The 19,161-nt window shown below is 31.7% G+C and overlaps 1 protein-coding gene across 1 annotated transcript in view; it reads left to right on the plus strand.

Annotated features, from left to right (window-relative positions):
* Positions 1 to 2,624: 2,624 nt before the first annotated feature.
* The window catches only part of LOC110860865, a 57,206-nt gene continuing 40,669 nt past the window's right edge, over positions 2,625 to 19,161 (plus strand). Inside the window, exon 1 of the mRNA XM_035860695.1 lies at positions 2,625 to 4,098. The gene's annotated coding sequence lies outside the window, so the exon portion shown is untranslated. The remainder of the gene's footprint in view (positions 4,099 to 19,161) is intronic.

Genomic DNA, 19,161 nt, shown 5'->3' on the forward strand with positions numbered 1-19,161 from the left:
AAGTGGATTTATTTTATCGAATTTTTTCCGCTTTTTATTTTATTTACAAAAATTTCCCCGAACAAATTAGCTACAAAATCTGTACTTATTTGAAGAAGATAATAGAAAAAAACCTACGACAAGGAGTTAAAAAAATTGAGAAAACGCATAATTTGTACAAAATTTCGAGTGAAAGTGTATTTTTAAAAAATCGAAATTTTTCCTCGTTGTTTTATTTTCTTTAATTTTCACGAACAAATTAGCTACAAAATTTGGCCTTACAAGAAATTAGAAAATTAGCTTGTAGCAAGGATTCAAAAAATTGAGAAAACGTGCTATTTTAAAATTTTTCTGGCAAGAGTAAATTTTTATATCTAAATTTTTCCTTTTTTTATTTTTAATTCTTCACAGAAATTTTCCCTCCGTCTTTTTCCTACCACACGACACGTACACGCCCCACCCTCACCGTAAACATATCCCTGCTTTGAGTTTTGTGTGTGTACTTGTTCTTCTGGGCCGTTATCTGGTGGACGGAGGAAACTTGGCTGTAAAGAGTAAAACTTTCTCTGTGTGTGCCTAGTTTGTAAAGCGGTCGGTTTGGTCGACTGGTTCCACTACTCGCTTTCCATTCTAATTCCATATTCCCAACAAATTCCCTCCTTTCCTCGACTCCAAACTGCAATGCAACTCGTCGTCGTACTACTTTTTCACATTAGAGGCGAGCAAGAAGACGAGAAGAAACAGCATACCAGCGGAATGGACAGGGTTCCGCTGGTGGAGAAAATTCGAGAAGATGAAAAAAATTGTTGGAAATTTTGTGGGAAAATTATTACGTACATTTTTAGAAAACTGGTAATAAATCATTACTGACCTGAGTACAAATATTGTTACCGGAACAATTTTAAAAATGTGGTATACACTCCTCCGTGCTGGTATTGATTTGATAATAACTTCTTACCAGATTGGCAGTAGTTTATTTCTGAGTGGTAAATTTTTTATTACCACAACATTACTAAACGGTGATGTCATTTATTACCAGTGCCGGTAAAGTCATATAGGTAAGTATGCAGTCTAGTGAGTAATGATTTACTACCTACCAGTTTTCTAAGAATGTGCTAATTCTGGGGGTAAATTGTTATGTATGCGAATAATTTTATTCGCATTTTTGTACACACGAATAATTTAATAAAATTTAAAAACTTGTTAGAATTAAATTTATACGCCATTTCAAAAACATTCTAAAATATGGAAAACCTTATAAAATTTTTTAGATCTCCTTCAATTTCTTGTCCTAAAGGAAATGATTGGGAAGTAGATATTTTTTTACGCTGAATAAAATTGGATAGATTTTAAACAATTTGGTTGGTGGTCAGAGCTTATAAAAATTTAGGTAGATTTTTTGGAATATTTTTGGAAAAACTTGTGTGACAAGGTTGAAGTGCGAAATTTGAAACTAAAAAATTTCATTTTTGCTGAGAAGGGAATAAAATTACACTTTAACTTTCATTAGTAGAAAGTACTGCTTAATTTGATGTACAATTAGCGAAATTTGCGCAGTTTATACACACCAAATAAGTAAAATGACATGATAAAACGAAATTTCCAAGAAGACTGACGTCCATAACTTGATTTTCAAATTGTTGAATAAGTATTGGTTTGGAATTAGATATGATTCTTCTATCAAAATTTGTGCTTGTACTTCATACTTGGAAGGAAATATAAAAATCGGAAATTTGTACGCGAAAATTGTGAAGTATTTTTTTCGTAAAGTGAAATTAAACAGAGTTATTTCTGTTCCACTATTTACGAAAAATACTAAACTATATATATTACTGTAGTCGAATGAACAAAGATTTTTCCAGAGATTTATGTCCCAAATTAATAAATAACTTGAAATTTGTAATAATAAAAAAACTAAAAAACGTTTCCTTAGATCGACGTCCATAACGTGATTTCGATTTAACTGAATAACTTTGTAAAACGAAATAGGTGCAAAAGGTCCATGGTTTAATTATTGCATAAAAAGAATCTTTAAACCAAGGAATAAAAGACTAAAATTATTTTTTACCGCTGATTAAAAAAAATTGGCAACCTCCCTCTCCAAAAAAGTAACAATTTTGATTGAAACAATATTTTTCAAATTTTGTATTCAAAATCAAATTTTGAAAAAGTTTTACCATTATGTGTCCCCCTCCCCTTTACTCTCTAAAGATATGACTACTGCTGTTTCTCCCCACGCGAAACCCCACTTTGCTCTCCTACTCAAAACCTACTTATAAACTTAAAACCATTTTCTGGCTCAAGTTTGACGTCGATAATGTAATTTTTATTTTACAGAATAGCTAATTACGTTAAAAAAGGTGGAATAAATAGATCTGTTATCTAATCGATACTCATGATTTATTGGATTTAAAAAATCTCTAAAAAGCATAACAAATACCACAATTACTTTAAAAAAATTGGCAACGTGACTCTCCGAAAAAATTGGCAACGTTACCCCCCAAAATTTTTTTGTTCCAAATAAAATTTCCAAATTTTCACCATCCTACTTTCCACTCTCTCTCAGAATACTCGATTATTGGCAACATCACTTTCCAAAAAAATCAAATTTTTTTTACACAAACCAAAATTTCCAAATTTTCCCCCATCCTCTCCTTTCTAACCCTGTTTTGCCTCACTCTCTGAGAATACACGACTACTGCTGTTTCTCCCAACATGAGACCCACTTTGCTTTCCCCTTCCCAACGCGACGAAGCTCCACGAGGAGTCTCGTTCTCGTTTTGTGGAGGCGAAAGTTAGACCAGACCAGCCGTGCCCGATGTTTTACTTATTGCGGTTGGTCTGCATTTTGCCTCCTTGTTCGTCCGTACTTTCACTATATCCTTGCTCCCTCGAAGAGATTCGTGTCAGTTGGAAGTTCACCAGGGATGGGACAACTGCTTCTTCCCGGATTGAGCAGATAAGTTGGAACGAGGACTTGTGTAAACTGTGCAAATTATGTATTAAGGTTTTGTTTTGTTACGAGAGAAAGTTGGTTGGTGGTGAAAGTGTAAATAAATAAGTTTCTGAGATTTGTGTGTGGGTGTGACATTGAGGAAATTTAAAAACTTAAAGTGAAAGTTGACAGGAAATTGAAATATTTCAGAAATTTTGGAGTGACTGAGGCAGACAGACAGACGGATAAGTTCGGACTTATGTAAACTGAGTTATGTAAACTGTGTAAATTATTGAGGTTTTGTTTTGTAAGGAGAGAAAGTTGGTGGTGAAAGTGTAAATAAGTTTCTGAGATTTGTGTGGGTGTAACAATTCATGAAAGGAAAGTGACCGAAAAACTGGGTGAAAGTTGGGAAGAAATTGAAATTTGACAGAAATTTGAAGTGTGGAACTGGGTGGCGAAAGTATGTACAAATAAACTCAAGGCTTTTGTCTGAATATGTAAATAAGTTGAGATTTGTGTGGGTGTAACAACGTGGATGAAAGTGAAAGTTAAAGGACAACTGAAAAAGAACTGTGTGTAATATTTCAGATTTTTGTCAGAAATTTGAAAAGTGTTGGATTTTTAATAGAAAATGTGTCATTGGTGAAAGTATAAATGAACTCAAGGTTAATTTTGTCTAAATGAGGAGAAAATTTGAAATTCTTAGATTTGTGAAAATTCAAAGAGAAATAATGAAATACAAGTTTCAAATTTGAAAAACTTTGAAAAGTGTCGGATTTGGAAGGATTTTCGAAAAGTTACTGCCTGGTTAAAGTAAACCGACATTATTTTATAAATCTAAGGAAAAGTGTAAAAACGGAAAAGTAAAAGTTCCACAAGTAAAATAGAATGTTTCTTTTCTGAAAAATTTTGAACGTGTCGGAATGGACTGGATTTCCAAAAGTGGAGAAAGTTGTTGTTTTCAATTTGACACTGAAAGAAAGACGAGCAAGTTGGTTGGTGCAGGGATATAAATAACTGGACATTTTTTTCATTCCCATATATATATTGTCATGTCAACAATAAAGTAGTGCGGGGAAATTAAGACAAAGTGAAAGTCGGATGGAATGAAAAATCTTTTTTTCACGAAAAACCCAAACAGAAAATATGTCTGAAAAAATGTGAATCTCGGACATAATCTGGTAAGCAAAAATAATAAAATACCACAATTTTTAGAAATTGAGAAGTTAAATACAACCAGGAATTAATATTGTGGCAATTCGCACATTCTATGGTAACTTTGTAAAATTCGTAAGTTTTGAGCTACTATTTATAAAATTTTGTAAAGCTTCGTACTTTTAGCAAGTTTACGGATTTTACAAATTTTGAAGTACTTAAGAGACACAGTCCTTGGTAACTTTGCAAAATTCGTAAGATTTAGATACATTTTCCATCAAAAAATTTTGTAAAAGTTTGTAACTTTGTACATTGTGGGGTAACCAGACTACTAATTAAAAGAGATAGCCAGGCCAGTGGCGGTAGAACATAATAGTGGCTAATTGCCGACTTTGTAAGTTTAGGGATTGTACAGGTTTTACAATGCGTAAAAGTAGGAATTTGCAATCCAATATTATATTTTACTTAATATTTTGCGACTGCAGTACGCCGTTTAAAGTATCTTAGTATTTTTGAACTATTGAACAATAATTAAGATAGGTTTGTTGTAAACACGTCACACAGTTATTGCAAACTCGTAAATTTTGTAAATAATTTTACAAATTTTTACAAAATGAAAAGGCGCCCTTCATCTGAGCTAGTTTACAAAAACTTGTAACCTAATTATATTCAAAAATATTTATACAATTTTGCAGAAAATTGTAAATTTACAAAATTTACAATGTTTCCAAGAACTGCTTGAATTGCCTCAATCTTATTCTCTAACCTGGTAAATCATAAGAAATAAAGTACAATTTTTTTTCGTTAAGCTTGTTGACCTCGAAAATAAATAGAAAACATTTTTTTTTTAATTTCTAAAAAAATGAAGTATTGCCAATATTTGAAACCGGTGACAATTTTTTTCGAATAATTTATACGACGTCTTGTACCACAGATTCTATTGCACTTAATTCCATCCGATTCCATTTCATCATTTCCGTCATAAATTACCTCCCAAAAAATATTTCCAAAAAATCAGATCCTGGGCAGCAAACAAATTTTCAGTTAATAAACTTCATTTCAAATTATTAATAAATTATTCCTGTCCTTCATAATTTTCTTCGTTATTTCAAATTACCTCCAGGTAATAATTAATTAACTAATTAAAAACGAGAAGAGTGAGTGAAATGAAATCATATTCACCTACTTTCACCAGCCGCAAGTGGAGTGAAACTACTGGGGTGGCATTAGAATAGAGAAGAAAGAAAGAAAAGTACGTAATGAAATAAACAAAGCAATCAATACACAGGTGACGATGTGAGTGTAATTTTACTCCTGGGGAAGTGCACAAAGGATGGGAGAAATTTTTCAGAAATTTTGAAAAATGTCAAAGGTTAATTTTGCAAAAAAAATTGTACTTTTGCACGTGGTATTTATGGTGTTCCATATTTGCCCCAAATTTTGATTTCTAACACATGTCGTATCTCACGTTATAAGAAATTTCATAAATAAGGTTTTACGACATAAGTTTTTTCTATGCAGAAATCCGAGGCTTTTATTTTTGTGGAATTCCAGTTCCCACGCATATATGTACCTGCACAAAAAATATGTTGGTAATAAAATCGTAACCACGTGTGGTCACTATTTGACATTGGATAAAGTATATTGGTGAAGATTTGTCACCGAATGGAATCAAAAAATTTCCGCGAAACTACAAAATTTGACGCCTTCCCGTTAGAAATTTATGAAGTGAAAGGTCGCTACATTTTTAAATTTCCAGGAAATTATTGTTACCTCTCTTTACCAACGTGATAGAGCCTTGTACTTATGCGGTGATTATTTTATTACCAACTTATTTTGAGTATGGGCATGGGCGATTTTTCCCGGGTCATACATAACTTTTTTGTCTGGAGTGTTGTAAACTTTAGGAAAATGCGACATCTTTTATGCACAGCCCATCATCCCGGAATTGGCGAATAATACGGATATTTCATACTCGCTACGCTACATCCATTCTCTCCTCGGTCTTTTGTTTTCCCGTGTATTTTCACTTTAGCCAAGAGAATAAAACCGAGTGAAAGTAGGGTTGCGAAAATTTTCTTTGTTCGAAAATTATTAATATTTACATATAGCGTGCGATTTCTCAAAATTGTAAATAGAGCTTTTAATTTTGGATTACGGATTATTTCATTTATTTATTTAAATTAAATTAAATTAAATTAAATTAATCAAAAAAAGCATATTTTTTCATGGTTAAGTTAAACGTCGTTTTTGATATTTTTTGCATTTTTACAATAGTTCAGAGTATACGCAGATTCGATAAACACCATGGTTTTTGTTGCCCGTTCTTTTTTGAGTTGATTTTTTAAAATTTAAATTGACTTTTAAGAAATTTCAAATTTGATAACAATTGTTTAAATAATTTAAATATTTTTGATTCCGGAAACATCGAGTATAAGTCAAGTTAATGATTGCCTATTTCATATGTGTTCCTAAAAATGCGTTTTTTTCATTGGAAACTTAATATTTATCAAATTTCTAACCAACCCTAAACCAAAAGATAAATTCTTGTTTTTTAAGAATTTTAATTTTTCCTCGTGTTCTCACCGTCCATATTTTTTTCGTGCAACCCCATGTTTTTAAGGAATTTAATATTTAACCATGTTTTTTTGTATTTTCTGTCAATATTTAAACCTTGTATGTGATCCTATTCTTCTCATGTTAATTACAACAACGTGCATAGACAAATATTTGTTGAAATTTCCGTGAAAATTTATCACATTAATTTCCAAATTCCGCGAAAACTTATCTCATAAATTTTCAAATTACTTGGAAACCTACCACATACATAAATTTTCAAATTTCCTGAAAATTTCCCACATAAATTTTAAAGTTCTCTGAAAATTTACCACATCAATTTTCAAAATTCTATAATACCTTATCACATCAATTTTCAAATTACTTGTCAATTTCCCACATCAATTTTAAAGTTCTCTAAAAATTTACCACATCAATTTTCAAAATTCTATAAAACCTTATCATATCAATTTTCAAAATTCTATAATACCTTATCACATCAATTTTCAAATTACTTGTCAATTTCCCACATCAATTTTAAAGTTCTCTAAAAATTTACCACATCAATTTTCAAAATTCTATAAAACCTTATCATATCAATTTTCAAAATTCTATAATACCTTATCACATCAATTTTCAAATTACTTGCAAATTTACCACATCAATTTTAAAGTTCTCTAAAAATTTACCACATCAATTTTCAAAATTCTATAAAACCTTATCATATCAATTTTCAAAATTCTATAATACCTTATCACATCAATTTTCAAATTACTTGCAAATTTACCACATCAATTTTAAAGTTCTCTAAAAATTTACCACATCAATTTTCAAAATTCTATAAAACCTTATCATATCAATTTTCAAAATTCTATAATACCTTATCACATCAATTTTCAAATTACTTGCAAATTTACCACATCAATTTTAAAATTCTCTGAAAATTTACCACATCAATTTTAAAATCCAATAAAACCTTATCACATAAATTTTCACATTCCTTGAAAAATTACCCCGCAAATTTTCCCCGAACCCTGCATCTCCCTGCTTAATTTCATACTACACATCATTTTAATAATGCCCCCACTTCCAGCCGTCGGCAGACACAGAGAGATATCTACAAACAAAAAACGGGATTATGTGATCTTCTGGCTGCCTGGCATTATTATTCGACGTGCTCATTTTCGGATGTGTATCCCGTGTCAAAATATGATTCTATTCATTAAGTAAATATTTCATGCTGTTGCATTAATTCAAAGAGAAAAGGCGAAACAGAACAAAAGAAGAAGCGATAATATGTTTGTTCTTGCCTTGCTGGGTGGGTGGGCGAGTGGGTTACTTTGTGTTGCAGTGGCCGCGGAAAAAGGGGGACGATGTCCCCACGATTGTTCGATGTCTCCATCATATGCCCATGTTATAGGCATACCTGTTCACCTTCATTCATTTGACTGATTGTGATAGTGAATGAACATGAAATTCTTTTCATTTAAATGAACATGACTGAATGATTCATTTCACATTCATTTCACATGAATGAGGGGATTTTTCACTCCTTTCATTTTTCATTCTAAGCTTGATACATGGGGTGGAATAAGAAATGCAGTCAGATGGAGTGAAATGAAATGAATTTGAGCGAAAATGACTGAATATGTATGAAAATTTTCAGTCAGAAATCGTAATGAATTTTGAATGAAACCCAAATTTTTGAACATAAACCCTTTCCCCCTATTCTACAATGTTAATGCCCCCAGATGTCCCGACAGCTCCCGCGGCCACTGACTTTGTCCATGCAGAGCTGTTTGTGCGAGATATGGATGGTTGGCGGATGTGCTAAAGGATGATTATGATGATGAAGATAAAGATGATGAGAAGAAGGAAGGAAGGAAAGAGACGCGATTAGTGAAAGAGGGAAGAGATGCAGAGGGCGGATATGTATTTATTTTCGAATTGTTCATTTGATGACGACCGACGGTGGTGTATTTTATAGGTTACAAAAATTTCAAAATGTTTTTTTTACATATTGTTACATATTTCTAGGTTTTCAGACATGTTTCCGCTATTATTTAAAAAATACGTAAACTTTGTTTTTTGAATATTTCTTTTCTCAAAAATATGTGTCTACTGTCTACAATATATTTTGTAAATATTTCAACAATGTGAGACGATGTCTTTTGCTCACAGAAATTTGCTCACAAATAAGCTTTGGATTTGAATAATAAATTGAACAATATACATTTTTAGAAAATTGTTGTTCACGGTTTTTTCATACAATTTCGTCTATATTTTGGCATTTTCATGAATATTAAATGCATATAAATTTGGTCAGCTTATCGTAAATACATATCCGTCCTCTGGAGATGAGAGAAAGGTCATTAAAAGAAGAGCATGGTTACCATGGCGAAAGAGTCAAGATTATCTACCCCTTATTAAAGAGCGTTTCATGTACTTTTCATCTGTAAATTTTAAAGAATTTGTGGACTTTCTGAAAAAAATTATAGGTTTAATAGAAATGCAAAAAAGTACAGAAAATTTGTAAATTTTAGTTGCCAGGATTAGCTAACGTTACAATAGCGATTCTTGTATTTTTAAATTGTTAGTTCTTTTGAAACTTCAAATTTGTAAATTTATTCGAAAATTAGGAGTAATTAGGGGCTTACAAAGGACATATTTTTATCCACAAGTACAAAACTACTTTTAATTTAAATACTGTTCAAATATTTCATTTTTTTATCTAATTTTATGTTTTATGCACGTCTTCGGTCACTTTACATAATTTCTGCGCATATAACTACCATTTTACATAATGGTCATCTTACATAACTATCAATTATGTAAAACCTAACTTGGCATATTGCAGCCCAGTCCTATTACCAAACTCACATCTAACTCCGTTAAATGTTACGTAGAACGATTGCTATGCAATAAAAATTATGCAATATGGTTGTTATGCAAAGGCAAGTTGGGTAAATTGACCTTTATGTAAACTCACCGTTCTTGAAGAAAAAATTATATTTAAAAAATCTGTACGACTTACAACAAAACAAAGTAAATCAAGATCTTTATACATTGTTTTTAATGGTGATTACTTAAAATTAATTATTTCCGACGTCAAAATAACCCAATATTGTATAATAGCCTACAATTAATGGAGATTAATGTCTACACTTTTTAGATTTATAGATTTTGAAAAATTTGCATATTTGGATTACTTCTCATTTTGCATTACTTTTAGCAAGTAGTTCGCAAAATAATCTTGCTAATTGATATACGCTCTGATTTTGTAACGTAATTCGTAAATTGTTATATACTTCTAAAATATGCAAGGTTTACATGCACTACAAAACATTACAATGAAATATTTGATTACAAATTTATCGTAAACGTACAAAAATCAGGTATGTGTTTCATTAATTTGTCAAAAAAGCTTGTGAACAATGAGTGAATTTAAGGTCGAATAACTCCCTCCTGTGAAATCATTTATGGAATAAGGTCCAAATTTCTCACACTTTTCAAGTTTTCGGTATAATTTAATAAAATTTGTGTTTTCAATTTTGCCAACCTGACCAATTTAATTATTTAAATCTACACTTTTAAATTATCGCGTGATTTTGTAGTCGTATTAAAAATAAATAAAATTCTTATTTACTTAATTGATAGAAAAGATAAATGCTGACTACACAGGGTGACGATTTAATTCGACACAATGTCTCTGACATAGATTTCAGATGAAATTAGTTGATTAATTATTCTGAAATCTATTAGTCACAACGTTAAAAATATTAACATATTTAAATAGAATTTTAAAGTTTAGAGTATTTTTAGTTCATGAATTAAATACGGAATCGATAATAGGTTGACTTATTAATATAACACATATTAACATATTTATTTATTTATGCATATTTATCTGATAAAAATTTTGCAAAGAACTTTTTAGACTGGTTTTTGTAACGTCGTAAACAACGTTCGATGACAGAAAAAATCAGCTATAGTTGAACGCCATAATAGTATTTTTGTTAAAATTTTGTGACGTAAATGTAGAAAGGTCTGGCAAGGTCGTCTCTTGAGGGTTATGCTGTTAAAAATACGTTTTCTAAAAATTGCGAATAAATAGGGCGCCTAAATTTTCGAAAATCACGATATTTTGCGCCAACACAATTTTCAAAAAGCTGTCCAGTTTTTGAAAATGACAGGTTAACTTCATAATTTCTACACGCTTGAAAAAATTTCGAAGCGAAGGTTAGATTACAAATTTATCGTAACCTCGCATAGATCAAATCATCCGAGTTTAATTATTTTGTTTGTAATAGTTTATTCCATTGTTTTACAAACGTTGCGCGGTTAACGTGTTTTTTTCACTAAAATAACCAAAGATAACAAAATTTTTCTATAATTTACATTACCGCAAATTACGCGAAAATTCACGCCATCGTTGATAAATAAGGAAAGCTGTGAAATTACACAGGATAAATACATATAGACAAATCACGCAGTCAGTGCTAAGTTTTGTAAAGTAAATTAAGAAAAAAACAAGCTAATTTTCCTTAGAAATATTTCTAAAATTTTGTGAAGATTTGCTAACTTGCAGAATTTACAATGTTACCAACGACTGCGTTAATTGTCTCGATATTAAAAATTGCAAGAGTTTAGTTCCAAACTTCATATTTGTTTAACTTTTCCTCACGAAACCTAACGAATAGATCCATTATGGAAATTTAAATTTCAGACTGTGGCTTTTACCCCTGTGGGAACGATTTATTGCTTATCAAAAAGAAAATAAGAATCAATAAGAATCGCAAAAAATCATTAAGAAAATAGCCAAGTCGTAATTCTAAAAAAAGTACCATATTACACTACTTGACAAAAATTACGAAGGAAAAGTAGCTTGTAATTTTACTGTGTTTGCACAATTTACGTAAATTATCCATGCAAATTAGGTAAAAATTATACAATATTAAAAATTGTAAGGGTTTAGTTCCAATTTTGATATATAGCGAAGTTTGGTTATTTCAATGTAATCACAGGTGCATTGGCTTTTCCCGAGAATGTTTGAAATAATTTGATACATAGGTCTTTCAAAATGTGGGTGTTTTACCGCAGTGGTAATGATTTTTTATAAATAATTGTGCCCCTAATTTATTTTGTGACTGAAGGTTTGTCGGAAAAGTGTTGACTAGGGTTGCACCGAGTACTCGGCCGAGTCCTCGGCCTAGTTTTAAGGTTTTGGCACTAACCTAACTCGGCAAAGTATTATGGCACTTTAATTTACTACTTTTAAGGTCATCATCATGCACCTATGTTGATAATACCTATATAGTGCTTCTTAAACTCCCATGCATATTAATTTTTGTTATTTAAGTGTCACCGAGAGTTTCACCCAGTACTCGGCCGTACCGAGTATACTCGGCATGGCCGAGTACTCGGCCTGCAGAGTGAGTTTTTTAAAATTCCAGTGGAACTTATATGTTCAATTAAGGTAGATATTTTACTTAAAGGTAACTCAAATAAATAGTATCCAAGTTGTTTTTAAGTAAAAAATCTACATTTAATTGAACATACTAATTCCATTGAATTTTAAAAAACTCACTGGTACTCGGTGTGGCCGAGTACTCGAACGGCCGAGTACTCGGTGCAACCCTAGTGTTAACAGCCTACAAAAATACGAAATTTGCATTATTTGACAAAGATTACGGAGAAAAGTTAGCTCGCTAATTTATTTATTGTAAATTTCATCCACACTTGTTAGAAACCTGGTATAGCCAGGCAGGCATTGATTTCTCGGTATTAAACTTGCTACTGCTTGGTATTAAAATTACACCGATCCGTAAAAATTTGCAACTTATAAGGTAAAACTGAGCTATTACTACATGATATATATCATTTATCAATTCCAGTTTGGTAGACTTATATATGAATACCGCTTGGTATTATTTTAATGCTAGATTTCTAACAGTGCACAGACGGCAATCGGCCGCAATTTATGTAATAGATACAAGTTTTTACTATACTTCAGAAATTTCACAATTTACAAAACTCTCAATAATTTTATGATATAATTGTTACCGGCGGAGGTACTATGGAATTTTGCCTCTTGGTAACATTACAGTAACAAGTTGTCTTCTGAGGGTAAGAAATTTCCTTCAGAAAAAAATTATCACCAGAGTGTTGGCATTTGGGCCTGACCATGATTTAGCCTCTATACATTAACCTTAGGTAATAAAATATTACCGAAGTGGTAGAATTGCATAGTACCTCTGCTGGTAACAATCGTATCAAAAAATTATTGAGAGTGTAGGATTAGCCTAAACTTATCCTTACTAAACGCCTTTGCACCTCCATTACCTGAATTTATTTAAATTAATTATCTAAAAATTTCTTAATATTTACTGTGGAGTTTAACTAATACGCTTATACAAAGTCATTAATACGATTTTAAATGTCGTAAATATACAATTTTTTCACCTCATTGTAAGATAGTTGCATATGTACCTGTTCACTTTGTAAAATTGAAATCAACTTCATTGAAAATAAAATTGGCTGATCTCCCTTTGGAATTAAGTAAGTATTTTTAAGATCATTTTTTTAAATTATGAGTTAATTAATTAATTATTTAATTATTTAAACTAATGTTAAAGTTACATATTTGTCTAACCCAGTAAATTGTGACTAGATTTGTACAAAATTGTCACATTTTTACTTTGGAAACATACAATTGATTTTCACAGAATGTTACAAAATTTGGGCAACTTCTACGTCACGCCACAATTTTATAATAAAATTGTTGCATGAAATAATTTAATTAAGATGACTTCAGTTCCTTTCATAATTTTTTGTCAAATAGTTCGAACGAAAACGTGATGAAAAAATTTCAGAAAATTTCCTTCCCAATTTCAGAACAGTTTGTAAATTTACGGATTTTACAGAGAGCGTACTCACGTCAACCTTCGCATATCTCGCATATCTCGCAAATTGAGCATAGCAACATAACTTGCGAAGTTTTGCGAAATATGCAAGATTTCGCAAAAAATTTGCTGGAAAACCATGGGATTTTTTTCGCAAATTTACCCAGCAATTGAGCATGTCCTTATTTCTCAAAATTATTTCGCAAAGTAATTCTGCAAGAGAAATTACAGAAATCTATGGAAACAATACCAAAATAGGTGTTTTTCTGTAGATTTGCGAGATAAGGGAGTTTTGCGAAGTCATATTTTGCGAATCCTCTCACGACAGAAATATTTTGATCTTCGCAAGTTTGCTAAATGAGTTGCGATGCGAAATAAGAAGTTGTCGTGAGTACGCCCAGAGTTACCAAGGACTGCGTTAATACTCCTCAATTCTGTCTGGATTAAAATTCACCCCCAAAAATCCAAATGGATAATTTTATCTTACTCACTTTCACTTTAACTTTCATCTAATTTCTCTTCGTTCATGTATCCAATCTCTCCTTGATTCAAACTTCCGTCTGACTATTTTTAATAAGCTTCGAGGCAATTTACGCAGTCCTTGATAACTTTGCAAAATTTGTAACTTTTGTAAAATAATTTTACAAACTTTGCGAAAAAAGAGACGCACGTGAACTGAGTAAGATAATTTCTCATCGGAAATATTTTGTCAAATTTTAAAGTTTTAAAGTTTACAAAAATTTACAAGATTACAAGGCCTGCTTGAATATTTCAAAAATCTGCTTGAATTGAAATTCACTCCACAAAAATAGAAATTGCTAATTAAATTTCTTTATCTTCTTCACTTTCACCTACTTTCACCCACTTTCTCTTCGTTAACGTATCCTATCGCGTCGATTTCTCCAATTTCTCCTCGATCCATCCATCCATCTATCCATCGACTATTTTCTGATCCAATCCAGTTGAGAAATTGTTGTATCGCAGTGTTGTTGATAAAATGGGATCCCAAAGTAGATAACCCAGGAGAGAAAGTTCATGGCAGGGGAGAAAATAGAGAGAAAAGGGGCCACCTCTTCCCATCTATAAGTTTAGTTTCCAATGCGAGAATTGGATACAGTGTTTCGAGTGCAAGTAACCAGTTGCAAGAAAGTGTTTTTTGCAGATATTTTAGCTCATACCTGTTCAAAAATTTAGTTTTCATTCAAAAGTCACTCATCCCGATTTCTGACGGAAGGTTTTCATTCACATTGAGTCAATTTCGTTCAAATGCATTTCATTTCGCTTCAATTAATCAGGCTTCATTTCTTACTTCGCCTCATGTATTAAGCATAGGATGAAAAATGAATGAGTGAAAAATCCTTCATTCCCAGTCATTCATCTGAACTGACGAAATCCTTCAGTCATTTTCATTCAAATTACTGGAAATTCATTTTCGTTCACCTTTAATCTCCATCGTTATCACTCAAATGAATGAAAATGAACAGGTATAAGGTCACGAAACTAGTTCCTGCCGATATACTTCATACGGCGCGTGGCTAGATGGTGCATATTTCTGGCACTTTATCCCAGTTTCTTGCACTTCATATTTCTTGCGTTTCTTGTTTTGCAGTGCAAGTAGAAACGTAGTCCACAAGAAACGAAACACTGATAGGAAATCAAACAGTTTTTGTATTTCTCTCATTCTGATTCTTGTCAGGTGAACGGGTGGAGAAAGTGGAGAAGAGAAAGCGAAAGATAGATTCGGAGGAGGAGAAAGGAGACGATGAAATGAAATCGAATTCTTGCATTCCTTTCTGGTTGGCATGCCCCGTTTGGTTTAGTTTACTGTCCAATTTGTTATTACTCTCTTTTTGCTTGGATACGGGTTGGTAACAAAATCGTAACCGTGTATGTACACTTAGAAAATTCGTATTAAATCATTACTGAGCCGGGTACAAATATGACTTCACGGGAACTGGTAATAATGGGCATTACGGCTCAGTAATGTTGTGGTAACGAAAAATTTACCACTCGAAACAAACCAGTACCAATCTGGTAGGACGTTGTTACCAAGTCAATACCAGTACGGGCTTTATACACCAGGTTTTTAACAGTCTACAAATGAAGCAGTCCCACGCTGGCCAGGATTTGTGACCGAATGATAACAATAATTTCAGAAGAAATTCCTTACGGTTAGAAATTCCTCGAATTAGAATTCGTTAGAAATTGATTTAAACGGGTCTTCAATTTCCCTGAAATTATTGTTGCCATTTGGTTAGTAGAGCCACATAGTGACAACACGTGGTAATGATTTTGTTACCAACCTATTTTTAATCTACTAATCAGAATGGAAAAAATTCGAGATTGAAGAAAATTGACTTATTTGACGCCGATTAGAATATTATTGTGTATGTTAATACGTTATAGAATTCAAGATACACTTCAAGAAACAGTTAACGGCAACATCGTCAAGATTTTGTATTGACTACCCGCGGTGACAATTTTATTACCAAATTATTTAAAGTGTGCATACACAATGTGACGGACGGATATGCCTCCCACTCTTGGTCTGATAAGCAACTGCGTTAACACGTGGCTTAAAATGCATCAAGAAATTAAAGATTGGATTGAAATCATATTTTTTGTATTTTGAAATAATAAGCATGCATCTGAAAAGTTTCAGGTTTTTAATTTTGAAATTTTCTTCAATTTAAATATTGAAATTTTCAATATTTTCAAAATAACAGCGTGAATCGAATTGTCAACTTATAAGTTGACTAATCCTACGGGATTAGTCCGAAATTATCCTTAGTCTAAACGTCCTTGGCAACACCATTATCTGAATTTAGTTTAATTATATGACTATAAATTTCCCAATATTTAATGTGGAGCATAACTCTTAAAAATCTTAGGTCTTTAATATGATTTTAAATATGGTATAGAATTTTTCAACATATAAAGAATCTAAGCTTCTAATCTTATCTTCTCTAGTTTGTAAATATCTGAAATTTTTCGATTTTCTATATTCGTTTGTGCATCGTAGCAAAATTGTGATTACAAAAGTTTTTTTGGAAATTCGTGTTTAATATTTATGCTAAAAAAATATTTCAGTGTTTTGCACATAAAAATGATGCTCATTGAGCTTTAAACCCATTTCTATGAGTAAACCAAAAATGTCGGAATATTAAATTATGTAACTCGCACATTTTTAATTTTAAATGATCCGCAAAATTTTCAAAAATCCCGGATAGATCTCTCTGAAAATCATGTCTAATATTTTTTGTCTTCCAAAAAGTTTCACAAAGACTACGCTAGTTACTTGAGGATCTTTTAAAATTTGAAATTGATATGAAATATATAAAATTAGATGAGAAAATTTAAAAGTTCAAATTTGTAAGAATTAAATTAGATTGTTTGAATCTATCAACATTTTTATACATTGCAAATACCCTACTATTAAATTTGGCGTTTAATTCTTACAAATTGGAACTTTAAATTTTCTCATCTAATTTTATATATTTCATATGAATTTCAAATTTTAAAAGATCCTCAAGTAACTAGAATCCTGATACGGCCATTTGCTGATTTCTATTGATGGATACTACCGTTTTATATTTGCGCCTTACTCCGATTTGGGCACACTAATATTTCTAAACATTTTTTTCAAAATTTTTAACGCAATTGTCTTAAAACCAATGTTAAGATTACACAAGAAAATCATTTATTGGTCAAATATGCGATAATGCGACATCCCTTAACGTTTTTCAGAATAATTGGGGACTTTAAGTTTAATATAGGTGCTAGTTGTCGACGGTAATTATTACAAAATTTACACAAATTGAAACAAAGTTAACGAGGAAATTCACGCAGTCCTTGGTAACTTTGTAAAATCCGTGCGTTTTGTAAAATATGATTACAAACTCCTACAAAATAAACAGACGCCCTTGATCCGAATTTCACAAAGATTTATAAGTTAATTTTCCTCAGAAATATTTGTATTTCTTTTTAAGTTTCCAAGTTTACAGAATTACAAGGTTTCCAAAGCCTTTAATGAATTGCCTCACTGTTCTATATTTCAAGGCAGAATTGCAATTTTTAATTTGTCAGTCAGAGTTACATGCCAAATTAAAAAATTATCATGTTTAAATTCTCCATACATTTTATTAGATTCTAGACGAGTACAGATAGGTGATTTAAATTTGAAAATTTACACATTTAAAAATTTGAAAATTTTTGTGTCGTGCGTTTCCTGCCGATAACACTATCTGATAAACTAATTCTTAATACCTAATTTTTCTCCACACTCTAAATAAAGTTGAGTAAAAATTTGCGATGACACAACTGATTGTGCAAAATTTACTCAACAAAGGTAAAATTTACTTAAGGTTGTGCGAAATTTTTACAACGTTGCACAAATTTTAACTTTCATTTGGTAAATTTTACACAACCAGTTGTGTCATCGCAAATTTTACTCAACCTTGAGTGAATTTTAATCAAATTTATTTAGCGTGTAGTAATTAGGTCGAGCTAACTAAACAAGTTGTTCGATTCATCCCAAATTTCGTAGCGGAGTCATATTTCCCTCTATTTCCTTATCTTATCTTCATGATAACACAAAGAGGCGAAACCAACCTTCTTCTTTTCTTGGAGAAAGCATCATCTCACTCACTCACACAAAGAAAAATAAATAAATAAATAAACGCGGCCAGGAAAATAGAATGGATTGATTGCCGTCTCGTTTCGTGGTTTGGTTCGGTTTTGGTTCGCCCGTAGAATTGATTCGGTTTGATGATGGGTATTATACTTTGGCCAATTTTATGAGCCAATTACTTCCACCCGTGAGGCGGCGAAGAATGGGAGAAGAAAGTTGGCAGTGAGATGAGATGGGACGAGATTCGGAGAAAGCAGAGAAAGCGAAGACAAGTTGAAAAGAAAATAAGAATGGAAATTAGGCAATAAATTGATAACTTGATATTAAATGAGGAAAACGAAGAAGAAGAAGAAGAAGATAGAACTTTTGGCAGGAAATTGAATGCGTGCACTGTTAGAAATCTGCTATAGTCGAGGAGGTATTGATTTCTTGGTAATAAAGTTGTTACCGCTGGGTGGTAAAATGACATAGGTCCGTGAAAATTTGCAGCCAATATGGCAAAACTTTAATACCGATCTATTACCACACGGTATTCCTTCTCAAGACCACTTTAGAGTTATATATGATTACCGCTTGGTATGATTTTAATACTGGATTTCAACATTGTTAATCAAGCAGGTATTGATTTCAAGGTATTAAATTTGCTACCGCTTGGTATTAAAATTGTAAGTTTTTTTACCAATATGGAAAAACTTTACCAAATTATTTCTAGACGGCATTTCTTATTAATACTAGTTTGGTAGAGTTATTTATGAATACTGCTTGGTATTATTTTAACACCGGATTTCTACACTGTTAGAAATCTGGTATAATCAGGCAGGTATTGATTTCTAGGTATTAAACTTGATACCGACTGGTATTAACTTTATTCTGGTCTGTAAAAATTTGCTACCGAAATGACAAAACGTTAATATCGAGATATTACTACACGTATTACTTATCAACACCACTTTGGCAGAGTTATTGTATATTAATACCGCTTGGTACAATTTTAATCCAGG

This window comes from Folsomia candida, unplaced genomic scaffold, assembly GCF_002217175.1.
Source record: "Folsomia candida strain VU population unplaced genomic scaffold, ASM221717v1 Fcan01_Sc035, whole genome shotgun sequence".
NCBI lineage: Eukaryota > Metazoa > Arthropoda > Collembola > Entomobryomorpha > Isotomidae > Folsomia > Folsomia candida.